Source organism: Mus caroli, unplaced genomic scaffold (assembly GCF_978045245.1).
Source record: "Mus caroli unplaced genomic scaffold, Mus_caroli_1 scaffold_6, whole genome shotgun sequence".
Lineage (NCBI taxonomy): Eukaryota > Metazoa > Chordata > Mammalia > Rodentia > Muridae > Mus > Mus caroli.
The window spans coordinates 124,188,633-124,212,677 of record NW_028227261.1 but is presented as its reverse complement, the minus strand read 5'-3'; the positions used below and the strand labels follow the sequence as shown (position 1 = coordinate 124,212,677).

General features: G+C 38.4%; 1 pseudogene; it reads right to left on the bottom strand.

The window, feature by feature from the left end:
- Window positions 1-24,045, bottom strand: part of LOC110292447 (heterogeneous nuclear ribonucleoprotein A1-like) — a 182,456-nt pseudogene that overhangs the window by 114,108 nt on the left and 44,303 nt on the right.

Sequence of the window (24,045 nt, the reverse complement as noted above, 5' to 3'; positions counted from 1 at the left end):
CTGCTGCCGAGAGCTTCAGTAACATTTGATTTTACAAAGATGGGTTGTCTTGCATTTGGGGAATAGATGTTCATGAATAAGTTCTTCTTGGTGAATTTTTCCTTTGAGGTATATGTTGTGTCCTCCCCCATCTTTTTTGATAACTTTTAGTTGAAAGTCTATTTTTGGATATAAAATGGCTACTCCAGCTTGTTTCTTGGGACCCTTTGCTTGAAAAAATTTTTTCCAGCCTTTTTCTTTGAGGCAATCTCAGTCTTTGTCACTGAGGTGTGTTTTATGTACACAGCAAAATCCAGTCTGTTATCTTATGTCTTTTTGGAGGGAGGGGATTGAGTCCATTGATGTTGAGAGATATTAAGGACCAATGGTGGTGGCTGACTGATGCTTTTGTTGTTTCAGGTGGAATTATGTTTGAGTGTTTTTCTTTTTGGGGGTTTATTGTGAGAAGATTAATTTCTTGCTTTTTCTTTGTTTTAGTTTCCCTTCTTGTGGTGGACTTTTCCTTCTATTGTCCTCTGTAGGACTGAATTAATGCAAATATATTGTTTAAATTTGATTTTATCTTTGAATATCTTGGTTTTACATCTAGGGTAATTGATAATCATGCAGGGTATAGTAGCCTGAGTTGGTATTTTGGTTCTCTTAGGGTCTGTATGATGTCTGCCCAAGATCATCTGGCTGTGTTGAGAAGTCTGGTGTAATTCTGATAGGTCTGCCTTTATGTGTTACTTGATCTTTTTCCTTTACTGCTTTCAATATTCTTTCTTTGTTCTGTACATTTGGTGTTTTAATTATTATGTGGCGGGAGGAATTTCTTTTCTGGTCCCATCTGTTTGGTGTTCTGTAGGCTTCTTGTATGATTATGGGCATCTCTTTTTTAGGTTAGGGAAGTTTTCTATAATTTTGTTGAAGATGTTTGCTGGCCCTTTGAGTTTGGAGTCTTCACTCTCTTCTATATCCAGTATTCTTAGGTTTGGTCTGTTCATTGTGTCGTGAATTTTTTGAATGTCTTGAGTTAGGTGCTTTTTGCTTTTTGTATTTTCTTTGACTGTTCTGTAAATATCTTCTATGGTATCTTCTATGTCTGAGATTCACTCTTCTATCTCTTGTATTCTCTTGGTGATGCTTGCATCTGTGACCCCTGATTTCTTTCCTTGGTTTTCCATTTCCAGAGTTGTCTCTGTTTTTTCTTTAATGCATGTGTTTCCATTTTTAGATCCTGGACAGTTTTGTTCAATTCCTTCACATCTTTGATTGTGGTTTCCTGCATTTCTTTTAAGGATTTATGTGTTTCATCTTTAAGGGCTTCTACTTGTTTAACTGTGTCCTCCTGTATTTCTTTAAGATATTAATTTATGTCCTTCTTAAAGTCCTCTATCATCTTTATGAGAATTGAATTTAGATCTGAATCTTGCTTTTTCAGGGGTGTTGGGGTATCCAAGACTTGCTGTGGTGGGAGAACTGGGTTCTGGTATTGCCACATAGGACTGGTATGTTCTTATGCTTGTCTCTTACTACCTGGTTACCTCTGGGGCCTTGCTGTCTCTGACTGGGGCTTGTTCCTCCTGTGATCCTGTGATCCTGTAATCCTGTGATCCTGTGATCCTGTGATCCTGTGATCCTGTGATCCTGTAATCCTGTAATCCTGTGATCCTGTTTTTCTGGATGTGTCAGAACTCCTGGGAGTCATGCTGCATATGAGTGTGGGCTGAATGTGTGGGGATCCAGAGGAGAGTCTCAGCTATGGACACAGGTGGAAACCTGAAGGTCTCTGCTCTGTGGGTTCTCTGTGACTCTGTGTCCTGGGGGTCCAGGTTAAGCCAAATATTGTGTCAGGGTTTGGGGTTTTACCTATGATCCTGGATGTGTCATAACACCTGGAGTGTCCAGCTCCAACTGGGACATGGGGTGAGTGGGTGGGGATCCAAAGCATAGGCTCAGGACACTGGTGCAAATAGGAAGGCAAGGTCAAAGTTTTAAATACTATGTCTTATTTAAGTGCAGGAGCATGTTTACTTGAAAGTCTGTAAATTTGGCATGCAGCTTTACATGTCTTAAAAGACAAGTAAAAGAGAAATTCATATATTCATTTATCTTTTCATTTAGAAGCTGTTGAACAAACAGGAACTGGGAAGTAGTTAGATGGTAATATGATTTACTAGATAAAGAAATTACAGAAAAGTGCATGTTAAAGATGATTTGTGCCTTAGTCAGGGTTTCTATTCCTGCACAAACATCATGACCAAGAAGCAGTTGAGGAGGAAACAGTTTATTAAGCTTACACTTCCACACTGCTGTTCATCACCAAGGAAGTCAGGACTGGAACTCAAGCAGCTCAGGAAGCAGGAGCTAATGCAGAGGCCACGGAGGAATGTTTTTTATTGGCTTGCTTCCCCTGGCTTGTTCACCCTGCTCTCTTAAAGAACCAAGACTACCAGCCCAGAGATGGTCCCACCCACAAGTGGTCTTTCCCCCTTGATCACTAATTGAGAAAATGCCCTACAGTTAGTTGGATTTCATGGAGGCATTTCCTCAACTGAAGCTCCTTTTTCTGTGATAACTCCAGCTGTGTCAAGTCAGCTATTGGATGGATCACAGGGCCCCCAATGGAGGAGCTAGAGAAAGTACCCAAGGAGCTAAAGGAATCTGCAATCCTATAGGTGGAACAACAATATGAACTAACCAGTACCCACCCCGGAGCTCCTGTCTCTAGCTGCATATGTATCAAAAGATGGCCTAGTCGGCCATCAGTGGAAAGAGAGGCCCATTGGTTGTGCAAACTTTATATCCTCAGTACAGGGGAACGACAAGGCCAAGAAGTGGGAGTGGGTGGGTAGGGGAGTGGGTGGGGGAGCGTGTGGGGGACTTTTGGGATAGCATTGGAAATGTAAATGAAATAAATACCCAATAAAAAAAAAGAACATTAAAAAAAAGAGTGATAACTTCAGAAATCTACAATGGAAAGGCCCTGCTCTACTGTAGCTCACTTAACTTGAATCACTACCAATGGATTTGACAAAGCTATTTATTACTTTCTTTGGTCTGGTGAAAATAAAAAGTTCATGTTTCCTCTCCCAAAGGATAATCATGACCCTGGGCTATGGACTCTCACATTTAGCTCACAGTAAAATGTGCGGTCTTTCCTTTGGAGCAAGATCTGTGTTGTGTGCTGCATGACCCTCTGCATCAGCTTTGCTGAGGGTCTTTACACGTGATACCTCCTCTGCCATGAAGTCCATTATATCAACCCTATGTTTTGATCCCTATTTGCACAGGTGAGCCTCATCATTAATAAAAAAATAAATTATCTTACTGCTATCAAAACAAAACAAAAACAAAACAAAACCCAAGACTACCAGCCCAAAGATAGCACCACCCACAAGGGGACCTCCCCACTTGATCACTATTTGAGAAAATGCCTTACAGCTGGATCTTGTGGAGGCATTTCACCAACTGAAGCTCCTTTCTCTGTGATAATTTCAACCTGTGTTAAGTTGACACAAAACTAGCCATTACATTATGCTTTTGAAACTAGAGTGTAATTTCATATTATACTGACAAATTTAGCAGGAAAACATACAATTGTAAAGGTGCTATGATAGGTAATACTTAAAAGACCAGGACAAGCTAAAATCATCTGAGGAGAAAACACAAACCTGGAATGGGGCACCTAGCCTAACATGGCTAGATGTTCATTCTAATATGCTAGAATTTGTTTGATAAAATTGAAGAACTATCTTATAAAGAAGATCAAAGATGAAGTCACATAAAAATGGAAAGTGATATAAAATCTTTCATAGAAATAAAGGTAACAGTTCAGGAGTGGAAATTACACACACAGATAAGATTATCAGTAATATGTAGTTGTACTGGACTTAACAACAATCCTGGAAATACGATAGATGTTATTTTATAACAATAGTACAAGAGAAACTTTCACTGAATGTTAATTCAGTATATGAAAACATCCAAAATATTCTTCAGAAGGATCATAGACAAAAAGACTTCGCAGATTTATACAATAGAAATAACATGGAAGCACATAGAATAGCCATGGAAGCACATAGAAGAAACTTGAATGTACATTACTAAAGGAGACAAACTTTAAAAGCTGCATGCTATCCAAAGAAAGGGTAAAAATGAGTAAGGAAAGCTTAAGAAAAGAAGAAAGTTCAGAGCGTAGCAGGGCATAGGAACAAGGAAGGAGTGAAGCTAAATGGTATAAAAGATTTATAGTGAAGTGATAGTATTCTGTGTGATACAACAATGCTGTTTACATAAAATCATAAATCTGTTCATGGCTATATGATACATAACCTAATGTACACATCTAGCTCTCTTGTACTAATGCTGATGCTAAGGAGGAAATGTATGTGTAGGATTAGAAAAACCCAGAAAATCTCTGACCTCCACTAAATTGTCATGCTAACTTCAATTTAAAATTTAAATGTAAAAATTGAGGCAAATCTGGAAAATAGATAAGTCAATGAACATTTTTCCTTAGATTTTTGTCTTGGACAGAGAAGGGAACAATCAAAATAGAGTTTTAGAGCAATAACAGAATGGTATATAAAACATGTTGAATAAGTGTTCAGAAAAATCACTAGCATTAAATAATATGCAGGAGGTAATGGTATGGCAAATGGAGGGAAGAGGGAAAGATAGTGTTTGCTTGACCAATAGGCTTTATTCACTTTTTATAAGAGTTGGGATTATAGATGCATCCTACCATATCCAACTTTACATGCATTCTGGGTAATCTGAACTCTGCTCTTCATAGTTTGATGATGAGTTCAACTTACTGAGCAGTCTCTTTTAAATATTTTACTTGTTCTTCTAAACAGAATTTTTCCTTAATTTGAGAATATATGTATTGCAGCACAAGCCTGTATATGCATGTACCATATAATGTTTAAGGTTATATTTTTATATGTAGATGGTATTAATTTTTTAAGGAAGATTTCTTCTTCTTCTTCTTCTTTTTCTTTTTCTTCCTCTTCTTCCTCTTCTTCTTCTTCTTATTATTATTATTATTACTATTATCATTATTTACACAAAATATACTACATTCTGGCTCATGATATGTTTGCCTTCTATATATAATTCACATTACCAATCATGAGAATATAATAGTTGGATATGGTATGGGATGAAAAATGTCCAAAACCTTTTTTGTACATATAAGCAGTTCTTCTACCCTGGGTGAGTTTATCTACTATTTAACTATGTAGACATTGTTCTGTGTGGGAAATTTTAAAGTGGTTCCTTAATGCAGTGGCTTGTACTAAAAATGTTAATCATGTTCTCCACAATTTTTTTTTGTATGAGAGTGAATATAGTTTCTGGGTATTTTTGGTTCTGATTGGTAAATAACGATTCCAACATCCAATGACTGGGCAAGGCAGACAGAGGCAGGAATTTTAGGATTCCTGGACTTGGGAATGAGAGAGGGAAGGAAGAAGGAGATCTGCCATGTTGGGAGAGGTAAAGGAGAGGAGACACCTGCTTAAGAAGAGTGAAGACAGGGAAGCAAAGCCACCATGTAAGAGCCGGGAGAGTATGACAAAAGAGTGGTGCCAAATTGGGTTCAGAACAGCCAAAGTAGAATATAGAAATTAGTAAATAATAATTCAATAACAGGATTATTGGTTGAAGGTGGATTAACCATCTGGAGGTTAGGAAATGGTCCCATAGGAAGAACATCAATATCAACCAACCAGACCCCCAGAGATTCCAGAGACTAAACCACCAACCAAATAGTACAGATGGAGAGACCAATGGCTCCAGCCACATATGTAGCAGGGGATGGCTTTGTCAGGCATCACTGAGAGAGACCCTTGATCCTGTGAAGGCTTGATGCCCCAGTGTAGGGAAATTCCTGGGTGGGGCTGTGGGAGTAAGTAGGTGGGTAGGGGAATAACCTCACAGAAACAGGGAGGATGAGGGATGGGATAGGGGTTTCGGGGAGGAGGGAAACCAGGAAAGGAGACAACATTTGAAATGTAAATAAAGAAAATATCAAATAAAAATAATAATAAAAGCAAAGGCTCTGTTGTTGTCTTTCATTCGGGACTGCAAACCATTAGGGCAGGTAGCAGAAACACACTGATGACATTTATACATAAAAAATATTACTACACCTCAACTACTTAATTAGCTAATTAATGTTAATTAATGTATAGGAGGTCAGAGAACAACTTTATTTCTTGGTCTACATCTTCTAGCTTTCCTGAGATAGGATCACATAATGTTTGCTGCTATGCAAGTCAAGATGTCTGGGGATTGGAGGGGAGGGTTCCTGTCTCTGACTACCATTCTAGGTTTCTATCTCCACTCCACACCATTATCCACTTATCTCTCCTAGTCCTCTCTCCCTTGGTTCATCCCCATGTTGTCCCTCTTGTTCCTCTCTTTCCTTCCTCCACCCAGTCTCCTCCTTCCATCCACCTCAGATGTGTAATCTATTTCCCCTTTCAGGTGAGATTCAAATAGACCCTGTTTGGGTACTCCTCGTTTCTTTGTGTCTATGGTTTGTAGTCCAGTTGTCTTGTACTTTATGACTAATATCCATTTATAATTCAGTATATACCAAGTTTATCTTTTGCATCTGGATTACCACACATGGGGGATGATCTTTTCTAGTTCCATCCATTTGTATGCAAGTCTCATGATGTCATTGTCTTTTTAATGGCTGAGTAATACTGCATTGTGTAAATGAACTACATTTTAAAAAAATCATTCCTTGAGGAATATCTATGTTGTCTCCAGTTTCTGTCTATTATGAATAAAGCTGCTATGAACATAGTTGAGCAAGTGACCTTGTGGTAACATTGAGCTTCTTTTAGGTATATGCCCAGAAGTGGCATGTCTGAGTCTTGAGGTAGATCTATTCTCAATTTTCTAAGAAACAACCATTAAGTATAAAATGAATTATATTCTGTTTCGGTTTCGCAAGTTGTAACCAAATAGCTTTCGAAGGTAAACCTTCATCATCAGCACTTCAACATAACATTTATCACTTGTTATATCCTCCTAGCCCTCATTAGATTTCACTATTTGGGTCAGAAATAATTTAGTAAATGCCCTTTTACATAATTTGGCAGACAGTTTTGAATTATAGATTAGAGTCTCTAAACATACAACTTATCATAGTTCCCTCCAAGCCATCATATCTGATATAACCAGTAAAAACTATGTCTGTAACACAAATTACATGTATTTTAATGCCTTTCACAATCTTATTTAGGACAACTAAAGGTGGCAATGTTGTAATATCACTTGAAATAGTCTAGTCTTAATTTTCATACATTTCTGGGAATCCACATGGCTGAACATAGTACTAGAGAAGTGCTGTAGATGATGACTAAGGACTACAGGCAGGGACAGAAGTGGCTAGAAGTACATCCCATGTTTACCTTCTTCTCTTCTTCTTTTTTTTTTTGTTTCTATAACTTTCAGGTGTGATTTTAAATTTGTGACTGTGAGAATTCTCCAATTTCTCTATGAGGGCACTTCTGCTATGAACTCTTAGCACTGCTTTCCCATAAGTTTGGGTATGTGGTTCTTTCATTTTCCATGAATTCTAGAAAGTCTTTAAATTCTTTATTTCTTCCTTGACCCAGTGGTCATTTACTAGAGAGTTGCTCAATTTCTATGCATATGTAGTCTCTCTGTTCTTTCTCTTGTTGAAACCAGCTTTAATCCATGGTGGTCTGATAAAATATAGGGAGTTTTTACAATTTTCTTGTGTCTGCTAAGACTTGCCTTGTGACCCTGGATCTTGTCAGTTTTGGAGAAGGTTCCATGAGATGATGAATAGCTATATTCTTTTGCACTTGTCTAAAATGTTCTGTAGATATCTGTTAGGTACATTTGGTATGTAACATGTGTTACATTCATTATTTCTCTCTTTAGTTTCTCTCTGGTGTTTCTTTCCTGTACAATGGTGACTTTTTTTTTTCCTTTGATGAAAGTGAAGTGTCCTTCCCATCTCTTTTGATTTATTTTGGTTGAAAGTCTATTTTATTAGATATTATAATGGCTATCCAAGTATGCATCATGTGTACATTTGTTTTGAAAATATTTTTTACCCCTCTAATCTGAGGTAATGTCCATCTTTAATGTTGAGGTGTATTTTTTGTATGCAGTATATGATAGAGCCTAGTTTTGAATCTATTCTGTTAACCTGAAATTGAGTCCATTGATGTTGAGAGATATCAATGACCAATAGTTGTTATTTTGATGATGTTTGTGGTAATGTGTGTGTGTGTGTGTGTTCACCTGTATGTATGTATGTATCTGTTTATGTGTGGATGTGCTTCCATTCTTTTTGTTTTGGTGGTGTGAAATTATTTATTTGCTTTGTTATCTTGGGTGGATAATTATTATTTAAATTTTGTTTTATCATAGAGTCTCTTGATTTAGATAACTATACTTATTGAAAGATTGCTGTGTGTAATAATCTGGGCTAGAATCTGTGGTCTTTTAGGGACTAAAAGACATCAGCCTAGGTCCTCTGACTTTATTGTTTCTGGTGTAAAGGTTGGTATAATTCTTATAGGTCTGCTTTATAAGTTTCTTGGTCTCTTCCCTCATGGCTTTAAATATTGTTTCTTTGCCCTGTACATTTAATGTTTCAATTAGTATGTGGCGGTAATATTTTCCTTTCTGGTCCAATCTATTTGATGTTTAAACTTCTCATATATTTATAGGTATCACTTGCTTTAGGCTAGGGCATTCTTGCAATGATTTCTCTAAGAAATTTTGGAAGTCTTTGAGCTGGGAACCTTCTCCTTTTTCTATTCCTATTGTTCTTAGATTTGCTCTTTTCATGGTTTCACAAATTTCATGGATGTTTTGTATTAAAAAAATTTTAGACTTAACTTTTTTTTATATCTTCTATGCTTGAGATTCTCTCTCCATCTCTTTTATTACATTTTCAAAGATTTATTTTTATTATTTTTAATTATGTGTTTTTGCATATGTATGTGTGTGCATATGTGCATTTTTGCAGGTTCCCTGGGAACCAGAGGCATTTGATACCACCAGGCTTGAGTAAAAGGAACATGTGAGTCAGTTGACATAGGTGCTAGGAGACAAACGTGGGTCCTCTACATGAGTAGGATGCACTCCTCAGCACTGAGCTATCTCTCCAGCCCAGATAGGTTACATTGTGATAATTCAAATAAATAAATGTAACAATAGCCAAGGTTTACTATTCTAACTGATACTACCAAGAGGAAGGTCAGATAAACACCAGAACCATAGTATCAGTTGGTATAATACTAATAAACCTTGGCTATTGTTACCTTCAGAAGTATCATTTTGTTTAAATTGTCTGAGCCATGTAGCAAATGCAGCAAAAGGCTGTATTATACTATAATGCTTAACAACTGAGTAGTTGTCAATAGTTAAAGGACTTGTTTGTGTTAAATCAGCCAGTAGAAGAAATGCCTCAGATGAATATGTATGCTTCTGTGAATCTTTTCCTGAGCCTTTCTCAAAGGATAATGTCTCCTCAGCAAGCATCAGACAGGCATACAGGGCACTTACCTCTTTACAGGCAAGATATTCATACACAGAAGATAAAAATAAATATTTTACCCCATAAATTGTATCCATACATGTGTTTGCAGAGAGAAAAAAAGTTTTTTGATAAACTACAAATTCATTGTCATCTGTATCAAATATGGGCATTAATGCTATGTAGCCTATATCAAATTATTAATAGTATCTATAATAACTTCAAATAATGCTGGTAAAATCATGTCATGATTCTGGTAAACAGGAAATAATTGCATGGATGCTGAGATGTTGGACTGTGGTTTTAAAGTGTTTTACATAGAGATGTTTATTCAAGTCACTAAAAGCATAATTCACACTCTCAATATGATTCATTAAGCACATACTTGGTTACAACATTAGCCAGGCCCATTCCACTGATGTGGGCACAGGCTTGTTTGGAAGAGGCTCAGAGGCTTGCTTTTTTCAATTCAAGCTTAAGAATTCTGCAACATCTTTCTTTTAAATAGCTTATAGGCCAAGTAGCAAAGGAATTGATGAATTTATGCAGTCACTTTCACATTCACACACACTAAATTTGTAGGAATTTATAGCCTCTAAATTCACATGTAAGTGAATATGATTTTGAAGAGAACTCAAGCATGAATTTGTGTTCATTCTCTTAAAAGAAAGGCAACATAGTTTTATACTTTTGTAAAGTTTTTTTTTTAATCCTCATTACTGACATGAAAGGTTAGGTTATTTGGCAAGGTTTTCAGTTCATACAAGAAGATGATAATTGTCTAAAATGTATCAAACTTTTCTCCCAGATACAAATTTAACATACCACATCTGTGTTCTAATAGACTTCAGACTTCTTTCTGAAATAGGAATCAATGGTCCTCCACTGAGGTCTATGGACTATACTGTGGTTTTCCAAGTGGAGTTCTCTACTACTAATTCTAATCCACTAATGACTAAAGTAGTTTGTATTTCCATGACTGCTAGACTGTATCAGTGGTGTTTCCTTCTGCACCACCCATTCTAAGTATTATAGTTGAAATGGTGCAAAGAGATCATTTAATTCCATTGGCTACACAACAGTGCTTTCAGCCACACCTCAGTCTGTGGTCTCCCAGATGCTTCATGAATGTCTGCAGAGATGGGAGTTCTTAATATTTAAAGTGTGTCCTCCCCAAATGCTTATGGTTTTTTAGAATCTTTCATTTACTTGTTTATTTATACTCTATACTTTATTCCCCATCCCTCCAACTATTCCACATCCTATAACTCCTTCCCATCCCCTGTCTCGACGAGGATGATTCTACCACTCATCTCTAGCCAACCAGACCTCGAATCTCCCTGAGGCCTCCAGTCTCTTCAGTGTTAGGTGTATTTTCTCTGACTGAACAGAGAAAATACACCTGAACAGACCAGGCAGTCCTCTGCTGTAGGTATGTTGGGGCCTCATCAGCTTGTGTATGCTGCCTGTTTGGTGATTCAGTGTCTGAGAGATCTTGCGGGTCAGGTTAATTGAGACTGCTGATCCTTCTACAGGGTTGCCTTCCTTCTCAGCTTCTTCTAGCCTTTCCCTAATTCACCCACCGGCGTCAACAGCTTCTGTCCATTGGTTGTGTGCAAATATATTGTCTATTGGTTGTGTGCAAATATTTGCATCTGATTCTTTCAGCTGTTTGTTGGGTCTTCCAAAGGGCAGTCATGATAGATCTCTTTTTGATCACTCCATAGCCTCAGTAATAGTGTCAGGCCTTGGGACCGCCCCTTGAACTGGATCCCACTTTGGACCTGTCACTGGACCTTCTTTTCCTCTGGCTCCTCTCCCTTTCCATTCCTGCAGCTATTTCAGACAGGAATAATTATGAGTCAGAGGTTTGACTTTGGGATGGCAATCCATCCCTCATTTGATGCCCTGACTTTTTGCTGGAGGCTCTACAAGTTCCTTCTCCCCATTGTAGGGCAGCCTGTCTAATGTCCCTCCTATTGAGTCCTGAGAGTCTCTCACCTCCCAGGTCTCTGGTACATTCTGGAGGATCGCCCCCAGCCTCCTACCTCCTGAGGTTGCCTGTTTCCATTCTTTCTGCTGGCCATCAGGATTTCAGTCCTTTTCCCTTACCCAGTATCAGATCAGGTTCCCACCTTTCATCCAACCCCTATGCAGTTTTCCTCCTGGTTAATCCCTTCCTTCCCCTAAGATTTTTTTTCTCCCTCCCAACTGAGACTCAGGCTTCCTCACTGGGGCCCTTCAACTTGTTGACTTTTTTTGAGTTCTGCATACTGTATCCTAGATATTCTGTAACTTTTTTTTGACAAATATCCACTTATTAGTGAGTACATACGATGCATGAACATTTTGGGTCTGAGTTACATCACTCAGGATGATATTTTCTAGTTCCATCCATTTGCCTGCAAAATTCAGGATGTCTCCATTCTTAATAGCTGAGTAGCATTCTAGTGTGTAAATGATCTACATTTTTTTGTATCCATTCTTCTGTCAGGGAACATTAGGGTTGTTTCCAGCCTCTGGAGACTTGGGGTCATTTTGATTTGTATTTCTCTGATCACTACTGACTTTGAAATTTTCTTTAGGTGCTTCTCAGTCATTCAGGATTCCTCTGTTGTGAATTTTTGGTTTAGTTCTATATCCCATTTTTTAACTGGGTTGTTTGATTTTTTGGTGGTTAGTTTCTTGAGTTCTTTGTATATTTGTGATATTAGCACTCTGTTGGATATGGGATTAGTGAAGATTTTTTCCCCAATCTGTAGGTTGCTGACTTGTCTCATTGCCTAAGTCCTTTGCCTTACAGAAGTTTTCCAATTTCATGAGTTCCCTTTTATGAATTCTTGATCTTAAAGTGTGAACTACTGGAGTTCTGTTTAGGAAATTTCCCTCTGTGACAATGAGTTCAAGGCTCTTTTCCACTTTCTTTTCTATTAGATTCAGTGTATCTGGTTTTATGTTGAAGTCCTTGATCCACTTGGACTTGTATTCTGTGCAAGGTGACAATTATGGGTCTATTTTCATTTTTTTACATACAGAGAGCCAGTTAGACCAGCCAATTTATTACAGGTGTTTTCATTTTTCCATTGTATAATTTTGGTTTCTTCGTCACTGAGCAAATGTCCATAAGTGTGTGGTTTTATTTCTGGGTCTTCAATTCTATTCTATTGATCAATGTGTCTCTCTTTGAACCTATACCATGAAGTTTTTATTCACTATTGCTCTGTAGTAAAGCTTGAGGTCAGGGATGGTGATTACCCAAGCATTTCTTTTATTGTTAAGAATTATTTTAGCTATTCTGGTTTTTTTGCCTTTTCAGATAATTTTTTTTCAGAATATTCAACTTTATTTATTTTTTTTATTAGGTAAATTCCTTAATTACATTTCCAATGCTATCCAAAAAGTCCCCAATACATCCCCCCCCCAGTCCCCCACCCACCCACCCCCACCCCTTGGCCCTGGCATTCCCTTGTACTGGGGCATATAAAGTTGGCAAGTCCAATGGGCCTCTCTTTCCAGTGATGGCCTACTAGGCCATCTTTTGATACAAATGCAGCTAGAGACAAGAGCTCTGGGGTACTGGTTAGTTCATAATAATGATCCACCTATGGGGTTGCAGTTCCCTTTAGCTCCTTGGGTACTTTCTCTAGCTTCTCCATTGGGGGCCCTGTGATCCATCCAATAGCTGACTGTGAGTATCCACTTCTGTGTTTGCTAGGCCCTTGCATTGTCTCACAAGAGACAGCTATATCTGGGTCCTTTCAGCAAAATCTTGCTAGTGTATGCAATGGTGTCAGCATTTGGAAGCTGATTATGGGATGGATCCCTGGATATGGCAGTCTTTAGATGGTCCATCCTTTCTTCACAGCTCCAAACTTTATCTCTGTAACTCTTTCCATGGGTGTTTTGTTCCGAATTCCAAGAAGGGACACAGTGTCCACACTTTGGTCTTCATTCTTCTTGAGTTTCATGCGTTTAACAAATTTTATCTTATATCTTGGGTATCCTAAGTTTTGGGGCTAATATCCACTTATCAGTGAGTACATATTGTGTGAGTTCCTTTGTGAATATGTTACCTCACTCAGAATGATGCCCTCCAGATCCATCCATTTGCCTAGGAATTTCATAAATTCATTCCTTTTAATAGCTGAGTAGTACTCCATTGTGTAAATGTACCACATTTTCTGTATCCATTCCTCTCTTGAGGGGCATCTAGGTTCTTTCCAGCTTCTGGCTATTATAAATAAGGCTGCTATGACCATAGTGGAGCATGTGTCCTTCTTACCGGTTGGAACATCTTCAGGATATATGCCCAGGAGAGGTATTGCTGGATCCTCTGGTAGTATTATGTCCAATTTTCTGAGGGACCGCCAAACTGATTTCCAGAGTGGTTGTACCAGCTTGCAATCCCACCAACAATGAAGGAGTGTTCCTCTTTCTCCACATCCTCGCCAGCATCTGCTGTAACCTGAATTTTTGATCTTAGCCATTCTGACTGGTGTGAGGTGGAATCTCAGGGTTGTTTTGATTTGCATTTCCCTGATGATTAAGGATGTTGAACATTTTTTCAGGTGCTTCTCTGCCATTTGGTATTCCTCAGGTGAGAATTCTTTGTTCAGTTCTGAGCCCCATTTTTTTAACAAGGTTATTTGTTTTTCTGGAGTCCACCTTCTTGAGGTCCTTATATATATTGGATATTAGTCCCCTATCTGATTTAGGATAGGTAAAGATGCTTTCCCAATCTGTTGGTGGTCTTTTTGTCTTATTGACAGTGTCTTTTGCCTTGCAGAAGCTTTGCAACTTCATGAGGTCCCATTTGTCGATTCTCGATCTTACAGCACAAGCCTTTGCTGTTCTATTCAGGAATATTTTCCCTGTACCCATATCTTCGAGGCTTTTCCCTACTTTCTCCTCTATAAGTTTCAGTGTCTCTGGTTTTATGTGGAGTTCCTTAATCCACTTAGATTTGACCTTGGTACAAGGAGATAGGAATGGATCAATTCGCATTCTTCTACATGATAACCGCCAGTTGTGCCAGCACCATTTGTTGAAAATGCTGTCTTTTTTCCACTGGATGGTTTTTGCTCCCTTGTCAAAGATCAAGTGACCATAGGTATGTGGGTTGATCTCAGGGTCTTCAATTCTGTTCCATTGGTCTACTTGTCTGTCGTTATACCAGTACCATGCAGTTTTTATCACAATTGCTCTGTAGTACAGCTTTAGGTCAGGCATGGTGATTCCTCCAGAGGTTCTTTTATCCTTGAGAAGAGTTTTTGCTATCTTAGGTTTTTTGTTGTTCCAGATGAATTTGCAGATTGCCCTTTCCAATTCGTTGAAGAATTGAGTTGGAATTTTGATGGGGATTGCATTGAATCTGTAGATTGCTTTTGGCAAGATAGCTATTTTTACAATGTTGATCCTGCCAATCCATGAGCATGGGAGGTTTTTCCATCTTCTGAGATCTTCTTTAATTTCTTTCTTCAGGGACTTGAAGTTCTTGTCATACAGATCTTTCACTTCCTTAGTTAGAGTCATGCCAAGGTATTTTATATTGTTTGTGACTATTGAGAAGGGTGTTGTTTCCCTTATTTCCTTCTCTGCTTGTTTATCCTTTGTATACAGAAAGGCCATTGACTTGCTTGAGTTAATTTTATATCCAGCTACTTCACCGAAGCTATTTATCAGGCTTAGGAGTTCTCTGGTGGAATTTTTAGGGTCACTTATGTATACTATCATATCATCTGCAAAAAGCGATATTTTGACTTCTTCTTTTCTGATTTGTATCCCCTTGATCTCCTTTTGTTGTCTAATTGCTCTGGCTAGGACTTCAAGCACAATGTTGAATAGGTAGGGAGAGAGTGGGCAGCCTTGTCTAGTCCCCGATTTTAGTGGGATTGCTTCCAGCTTCTCACCATTTACTTTGATGTTGGCTACTGGTTTGCTGTATATTGCTTTTATCATGGTTAGGTATGGGCCTTATATTCCTGATCTTTCCAAAACTTTTATCATGAATGGGTGTTGGATTTTGTCAAATGCTTTTTCAGCATCTAACGAGATGATCATGTGGTTTTTGTCTTTGAGTTTGTTTATATAATGGATTACATTGATGGATTTTCGTATATTGAACCATCCTTGCATCCCTGGGATGAATCCTACTTGGTCAGGATGGATGATTGTTTTGATGTGTTCTTGAATTCAATTAGTGAGAACTTTATTGAGGATTTTTGCATCAATATTCATAAGGTAAATTGGTCTGAAGTTCTCTATTTTTGTTGGGTCTTTATGTGGTTTACGTAGCAGAGTAATTGTGGCTTCATAGAATGAGTTGGGTGGAGTACCTTCTGATTGTATTTTGTGGAATAGTTTGTGAAGAACTGGGATTAGTTCTTCTTTGAAGGTTTAATAGAACTCTGCACTAAACCCATCTGGTCCTGGGCTTTTCTTGGTTGGGAGACTATTAATGACTGCTTCTATTTCTTTAGGGGATATGGGACTGTTTAGATCATTAATCTGATCTTGATTTAACTTTGGTACCTGGTATCTGTCTAGAAACTTGTCCATTTCATCCAGGATCTCCAGTTTTGTTGAGTATAGCCTTTTGTAGAAGGATCTGATGGTGTTTTGGATTTCTTCAGGGTCTGTTGTTATGTCTCCCTTTTCATTTCTGATTTTGTTAATTAGAGTACTTTCCCTATGCCCTCTAGTGAGTCTGGCTAAGGGTTTATCTATCTTGTTGATTTTCTCAAAGAACCAGCTCCTTGATTGGTTGATTCTTTGAATTGTTCTTCTTGTTTCCACTTGGTTGATTTCACCCCTGAGTTTGATTATTTCTTGCAGTCTACTCATGGGTGAATTTGCTTCCTTTCGTTCTAGAGCTTTTAGGTGTGTTGTCAAGCTACTAATGTATGCTCTCTCTAGTTTCTTTTTGGAGGCACTCAGAGCTATGAGTTTTCCTCTTAGAAATGCTTTCAGTGTGTCCCATAAGTTTGGGTATGTTGTGGCTTCATTTTCATTAAACTCCAGAAAGTTCTTAATTTCTTTCTTTATTCCTTCCTTGACCAAGGTATCATTGAGAAGAGTGTTGTTTAGTTTCCATGTGTGTGTTGGCTTTCTATTATTTATTTTGTTATTGAAGATCAGTCTTATTCCTTGGTGATCTGATAGGGTGCATGGGACAATTTCAATATTTTTGTATATATTGAGGCTTGTTTTGTGACCAATTATGTGGTCAATTTTGGAGAAGGTACCATGAGGTGCTGAGAAGAAGGTATATCCTTTCGTTTTAGGATAAAATGTTCTGTAGATATCTATCAGATCCATTTGTTTCATAACCTCTGTTAGTTTCACTGTTTCCATGATCTGTCCATTGGTGAAAGTGGTGTGTTGAAGTCTCCCACTATTATTGTATGAGGTGCAATGTGTGCTTTGAGCTTTACTAAAATATCTTTAATGAATGAGGATGCCCTTGTATTTGGAGCATAGATATTCAGAATTGATAGTTCCTCTTGGAGGATTTTAACTTTGATGAGAATGAAGTGCCCTTCCTTGTCTTTTTTGATGACTTTGGGTTGGAAGTCAATCTTATCAGACATTATAATGGCTACTCCAGCTTGTTTCTTCCTACCATTTGCTTGGAAAATTGTTTTAAAGCCTTTCATTCTGAGGTAGTGTCTATCTTTTTCTCTGAGATGAGTTTCCTGTAAGCAGCAAAATATTCGGTCCTGTTTCTGTAGCCAGCCTGTTAGTTTATGTCTTTTTATTGGGGAGTTGAGTCCATTGAGATTAAGAGATATTAGGGAGAAGTAATGGTTGCTTCCTTTTATTTTTGTTGTTAGAGTTGGTGTTCTGTTTTTGTGGCTGTCTTCTTTTAGGTTTGTTGAGGGATTACCTTCTTGCTTTTTCTAAGACATGGTTTCCGTCCTTGTATTGGTTTTTTCCTGTTATTATCCTTTGAAGTGCTGGATTCGTGGAAAGATATTGTGTGAATTTGGTTTTATCGTGGAATACTTTGGTTTCTCCATCTATGGTAATTGAGAGTTTGGCCGGGTATAGTAGCCTGGGCTGGAAATTGTGTTCTCTTAGTTTCTGTATAACATCTGTCCAGGCCCTTCTGGCTTTCATAGTCTCTGGTGAAAAATCCGGTGTAATTCTGATAGGCTTGCCTTTATATGTTACTTGACCTTTTTCCCTTACTGCTTTTAGTATTCTATCTTTATTTAGTGCATTTGTTGTTCTGATTATTATGTGTCGGAAGGAATTTCTTTTCTGGTCCAGTCTATTTGGAGTTCTGTAAGCTTCTTGTATGTTCATGGGCATCTCTTTCTTTAGGTTTGGGAAGTTTTCTTCTATAATTTTGTTGAATATATTTGCTGGTCCTTTGAGTTGAAAATCTTCATTCTCATCTACTCCTATTATCCGTAGGTTGGTCTTCTCATTTTGTCCTGGAATTCCTGGATATTTTGAGTTAGGATCTTTTTGGATTTTGTATTTTCTTTGATTGTTGTGCCGATGTTCTCTATGGAGTCTTCTGCACCTAAGATTCTCTCTTCCATCTCTTGTATTCTGTTGCTGATGCTAGTATCTATGGTTCCAGATTTCTTTCCTAGTGTTTCTATCTCCAGTGTTGCCTCAATTTGGGTTTTCTTCATTGTTTCTACTTCCCTTTTTAGGTCTTGGATGGTTTTATTCAATTCCATCACCTGTTTGTTCTGGTATTCCTGCAATTCTTTAATGGATTTTTGTGCTTCCTCTTTAATGTCTTCTACCTGTTTAGCAGTGTTCTCCTGCAATTCTTTAAGGACTTTTTGTGCTTCCTCTTTTATGTCTTCTACCTGTTTAGCAGTGTTCTCCTGCAATTCTTTAAGGGATTTTTGTACTTCCTCTTTAATGTCTTCTACCTTTTTAGCAGTGTTCTCCTGTAATTCTTTAAGGGATTTTTGTGCTTCCTCTTTAATGTCTTCTACCTGTTTACCAGTGTTCTTTTGTATTTCTTTAAGTGTGTTATTAAAGTCCTCCTTGATGTCCTCTACCATCATCATGAGATATGCTTTTAGAACCGGGTCTAGCTTTTCCGGTGTGTTGGGGTGCCCTGGACTAGGCGAAGTTGGAGTGCTGGGTTCTGATGATGGTGAGTGGTCTTGGTTTCTGTTAGTAAGATTCTTACGTTTACCTTTCGCCATCTGGTAATCTCTGGGATTAGTTGTTCTTGTTGTCACTGTTTACAGATTGGAGCAGACTCTGTGTTCCACTCACCAGAAGTCTCAAAATCCTGTGGTGGGTGTCATGGGTAGCTGGTGAGTGTCAACAGACCCTGCGCCCTAGCTACCCCTGTGCTGGTCTGACCGGAAGAGGCTTGTGGCCCTACTCAGGCCGGATTTCTGCCTCCCCAACCAAAGCAGTCTCAGGTCCCGCGCGTTTGGACTGGAGCAGAAGCTGTGTTCCACTCACCAGAAGTCTCAAATTCCTGTGGCGGGGGTCGTGGGTAGCTGGTGGGTGTCAGCCGACCCTGTGCTCTAGCTAACCAGGTGCTGGTCAGACCCGAAGAGGCTTGTGGCCCTACTCAGGCCGGATTTCTGCCTCCCCAACCAATGCAGTCTCAGTTTCTGCGAGATTGGCTCAGATAAATTTGAGAATTGCTCTTTCCATGTCTTTGAAAAATTGAGTTAGGATTTTGATGGGGATTCCATTGAATCTGTAGGTTGCCTTTGGTAGGATGGACCTTTTTACTATGTTAATTCTGCCAATCCATGAGTGTGGGAGATCTCTTCATTTTCAGAGACCTTCCTTGATTTCCTTCTTGAAGGACTTGAAGTTGTAGTCATACAGGCCTTTCACTTGTTTGGTTAGAGCTACCTAAAATTATTTTATATTATTCGTGGCTATTGTGAAGGGAGTTGTTTCCATAATTTCTTTCTTAGCCTGTTTATCATTTGTATAAAGGAGGGCTACTGATTTCTTTGAGTTATTTTTATATCTGGCCACTTTGCTGAAGTTGTTTACCAGCTGGAGAAGTTCGCAGGTAGAGTTTTGGGGGTTCCTTATGTATCCTATTTTATTATCTACAAATAGTGATAACTACTTCCTCTTTGCTAGTTTTTATCCCCTTGACCTCTTTTTGTTGTCTTATTATTCTAGCTAGCACTTTGAGTACTATATTGAATAGATATGGGGAGAGTGGGGATCCTTGTCTTGTCCTTGATTTTAGTGGGATTGCTTCAATTATGTCTCCATTTATTTTGATGTCAGCTGTTGGTTTGCTGCATTTTGCTTTCATTATGGTATGGGCCGATCATAACTGATCTCTCCAATACTTTTAAAATGAAGTGTGGTTGTACTTTTTCTGCATGTAATGAAAGTTTGTTTGTATTGAGGATGAGATTAATAGATTTTCATATATTAAATTAACCTTGTATCCCTGGGATGAAGCCAACTTGATCATGGTGAATGATGGTTTTGATGTACTCTTGGTTTCAGTTTGCAAGAATGTTATTGATTATTTTTGCATCAATATTCATAAGCAAAATTAGACTAAAGTTCATTTTGTTCTGTTCTTGTGTGGTTTAGGTATCAGAGTAATTGTAGCTTCATAGAACAAGTTAGGTAGTCTTACTTCTGTTTCTATTTTATGGAGTAGTTTGAGGAATATTGGTATCAGGTCTTCTTTGAAGATCTGGTATAATTCTGCACTAAATCTGCCTCTGAGCTTTTTTTGGTTGCAAGGATTTAAATGACTTCTATGTCTTTGTGTGATTTGGACTTGTTGAGATAGTTTACCTCCTCTTGATTTAATTTTGGAATGTGGTATCTGTCAAGAAACCCATTCATTTCATCTAGATTTTCCAGTTTTGCTGAGTACCATCTTTTATAATAGGATCTGATGATTTTTTAAATTACTTCCATTTCTGTTGTTATGTCTCCCTTTTCATTTCTGATTTTGTTAATTTGGATACTGACTTGGGGCCCTTTATTTAGTTTGACTATTTATCTCATTTCTCTCAAAGAACCAGATTTTGGTTTTGTTGATTCTTTGTATTGTTATCTTTGTTTCTATTTCGTTCATTTTGGTCCCGAATTTGACTATTTCCTGCCTTTTACTCCTCTTGGGTGCGTTTGATTCTTTTTGTTCTAGAGTTTGAAGGTGTGCTATTAAGATCTCTCCAGTTTCTTTACCAGGGCACTTAGTGCTATGAACTTTCCTCTTAGCTCTGCTTTCATACTTTCCCATAATTTGGGGTATGATGTGTAAACATTTTCATTAAATTCCAGGAAGTCTTTAATGTCTTTCTTTATTACTTCCCTGACCAGGTTATCATTGAGTAGAGAGTTGTTCATTACCACATGTGTGTGGGCTTTCTGTTGTTTTTGCTGTCATTGAAGATCAGTCTGAATCCATGGTGATCTGAGAGGATGAATGGGATTATTTCACTCCTTCTCTACAGGTGAAGGGTTGTTTTGTGACCAATTATAATGTTGACTTTGGAGAAAGTACCATGAGGTGCTGAGATGAAGTAATATTCTCTTGTTTTATGGTGTTCTCTAGATATGTGTTAATTCCATTTGGTTCATAACCTCTATTAGTTTCACTTTGTCTCTGTTTAGTTTCTGTTTCAGTGACATGTCCATTGGTGAGAGTGGAGTGTTGAAGTCTTCTCCTATTATTGTGTGGGGTCCAATGCGTGTTTTGAGCTTTAGTAACATTTCTTTTATGCATGTGGATTGCCTTGCATTTGGGGCATAGATGTTCAGAATTGAGATTTTTCTCTTGGTGAATTTTTCCCTTTGATGAATATGAAGTGTCCTTTCTCATCATGCTTGATAACTTTTGGTTGAAAATCTATTTTATTTGATATCAGAATGGCATCCCCAGCTTGTTTCCTGGGTTCATTTGTTTGGAAGACCTTTTGCCATTCTTTTACTCTGAGATAGTGTCTATATTTGTTATTGAGGTATATTTCTTATATGCAGCAAAAGGCTGGATCTTATTTGCTTATCCAGTTTGTTAGCTTATGTCTTTTTATAGGTGAGTTCAGTCAATTAATATTGAGAGATATTAAAGACAGAAAACTGTTGGTCCCTAATAAGTTTGTTTTTATAGGTGGCTTTATGTGTGTGTTGTTCTCTCCTCTTGGCATTGTACGATGTTTAATATCTTGTCTTTTCTTTGATGTAGGTACCTTCCTTGTGTTGGAGTTTTGCTTCTAGGATCCTCTGTAGAGCTGGATTGGTAAATACATACTGTTTGAATTTGGTTCTGCCCTGGAATATTTTGTTTTCTCCATCGAGGTTGATTGAGAGTTTTGTTGGGTACAGTATCCTGGGCTTACATTTGGGTTCTCTTAGAGTCTGCATGACCTCTGATCAGGCTCTTCTGGCTTTAGTAATCTTTGTTGAGAAGTCTGATGTATTGCTGATAGATCTACATTTGTATGTTACTTGTTCCTTTTCCCTTGCAACTTTTAATATTCCTTCTTTGTTCTGTGCATTTAGTGTTTTAATTATTATGTGACAAGAAGATTTTCTTTTCTGGTCCCATTTATTTTGTGTTCTATAGGCTTCTTGCACCTTTATGGCCACCTCTTTCTTTAGGATGGGCAAGTTTTCTTCTATGATTTTGTTGAAGACATTTTCAGGTCCTTTGAGCTGGGAGTCTTCATTCTCCTCTATTTCAATTATTCTTGATTTGGTATTTTCAGTGTGTCTTGAATTTTCTGGATGCTCTGGGTAAGGAATTTTCTACATTTTGAATTTTCTTTGACAGTGTGTCAATCTCTTCGACTGTATCTTCTACACCTGAGACTCTCATCCATCTTGTACTCTGTTGATGATACTGTAATTTCTTACCTCTTTCTCCATATCCATGTTTGCCTCTATGTGTATTTTGTTTATTGTTTCTACTTCCACTTTTAGGTCTTGGCTTGCTTTATTCAATTCCTTCTCTTCTTTGATTGTGTTTTCCTGTATTCCTTTAAGGAATTTATTTGTTTCTTCTTTAAGGGCTTCTACCTGTTTACTTGTGTTTTCTTGTATTTCTTTTAGTGAGTTATTTATATCCTCCTTAAAGGAATCTATGAAATAGGATTTTAGGTCAGTTACCTGATTTTCAGGTGTGTTGGTGTATTCAGGGCTTGCTGTGGTGGGAGAACTAGGTTCTGATGATGCCCGTGTATATTGGCTTCTGTTGCTTATGGATTTGTGATTGACTCTCACCATCTGGTTTTCCCTGGTGTTTGCTTGTCTGGTTGATTCTGTCTGAAGGCTGCCTCTTTTGTCCCTAAGTTGCTTCAGGTCTCCTGGTAGTCCCATGACCCTGGCTGTAGCAGACTATTTGTGGGGCTTTCCAACTGGGAGCTCTTCAGGGGGACAGAGAAGCTACTGATCTGTTGCTCTGGCTGCAGTAGATCTCCTGGGAAGCCTTCAGACTGTTGGGCCTTCAGAGGAACAGTCAAGCTGTTGTCCTGAGTGGGGGTGGGGGCTTTGGACTATGTTTTTGTTTCCCTATGTCAGCCGAACTCCCAGGAGGCTTTCAGTCTGTAGGGTCAGTTGCCCAGCATGCCACAGAGTATCTGAGAGCTCTTTAGACTATGATGTCTTTTACCCAGATGCCCTATGTGCAGAAGATATCCTGGTATGCCTCTGGCTGGGGTATCAGTTGCCTGAATGCTCTGAGTACAGCTGATCTTCTGGGATGGCTTAGGATATGGTGTCTTCACGGGAGCAGACCAGCTAGCAGTCTACTCAGAAAGAAACAGGCAGAAAGTAATCTCTTATATTCTTTGGTGTTGCCTGACTCTGTATTTTCTGTTCTCTGACATGGGTTTTCCATCTTCAGGATTCTCTCCATATTGCCTTGGCTATTATGATTGTATATGTGTTTACAAATTAAAACAAAGATTCCTCTTTTTCATTTAGTATTTCTTTATTATTATTTTTTTATTTAAACTTTTTCTTTTACACATCAGATTTTAGCGTCCTCCTGGTCCACTTCTGACACATCCCATATATCCTCCTCATCCTGTGTCCACAAGCATGTTCCTTCCTCCAACCTCCCACCCCACCAGACTTCCCTACACCCTGAGGCCTCAAGTCTCTTGAGGGTTAGGTACATCTTCTCTCACTGAAGGCAGATTGGGCAGTCCTCTGCTGTGTATGTATTGGGGTCCTCAAATCACCTGGTATATGCTTCCTGTCAGGGGTTCAGGTTTGCTGAGACTGCTAATCCTCTTAGAGGGAGGGTCACCCTCCTTCTGATTTTCTGCTCTTCCTCCTCCTCCTCCTCCTCCTCCTCCTCCTCCTCCTCCTCCTCCTCCTCCTCCTTCTTCTTCTTCTTCTTCTTCTTCTTCTTCTTCTTCTTCTAGCTGTAGTATCACTTTATTTTTTATTGGATATATTCTATTTATTTACATTTGAAATGTTATCCCCTTTCCAAGTTTCTCCTAAGCAATCCTCCCTCTCCTGCTTCTATGAAGATGCTCTCCCACTCAACCACCCAACCACCCAACCACCCAACCATCCAACCACCCACCCAT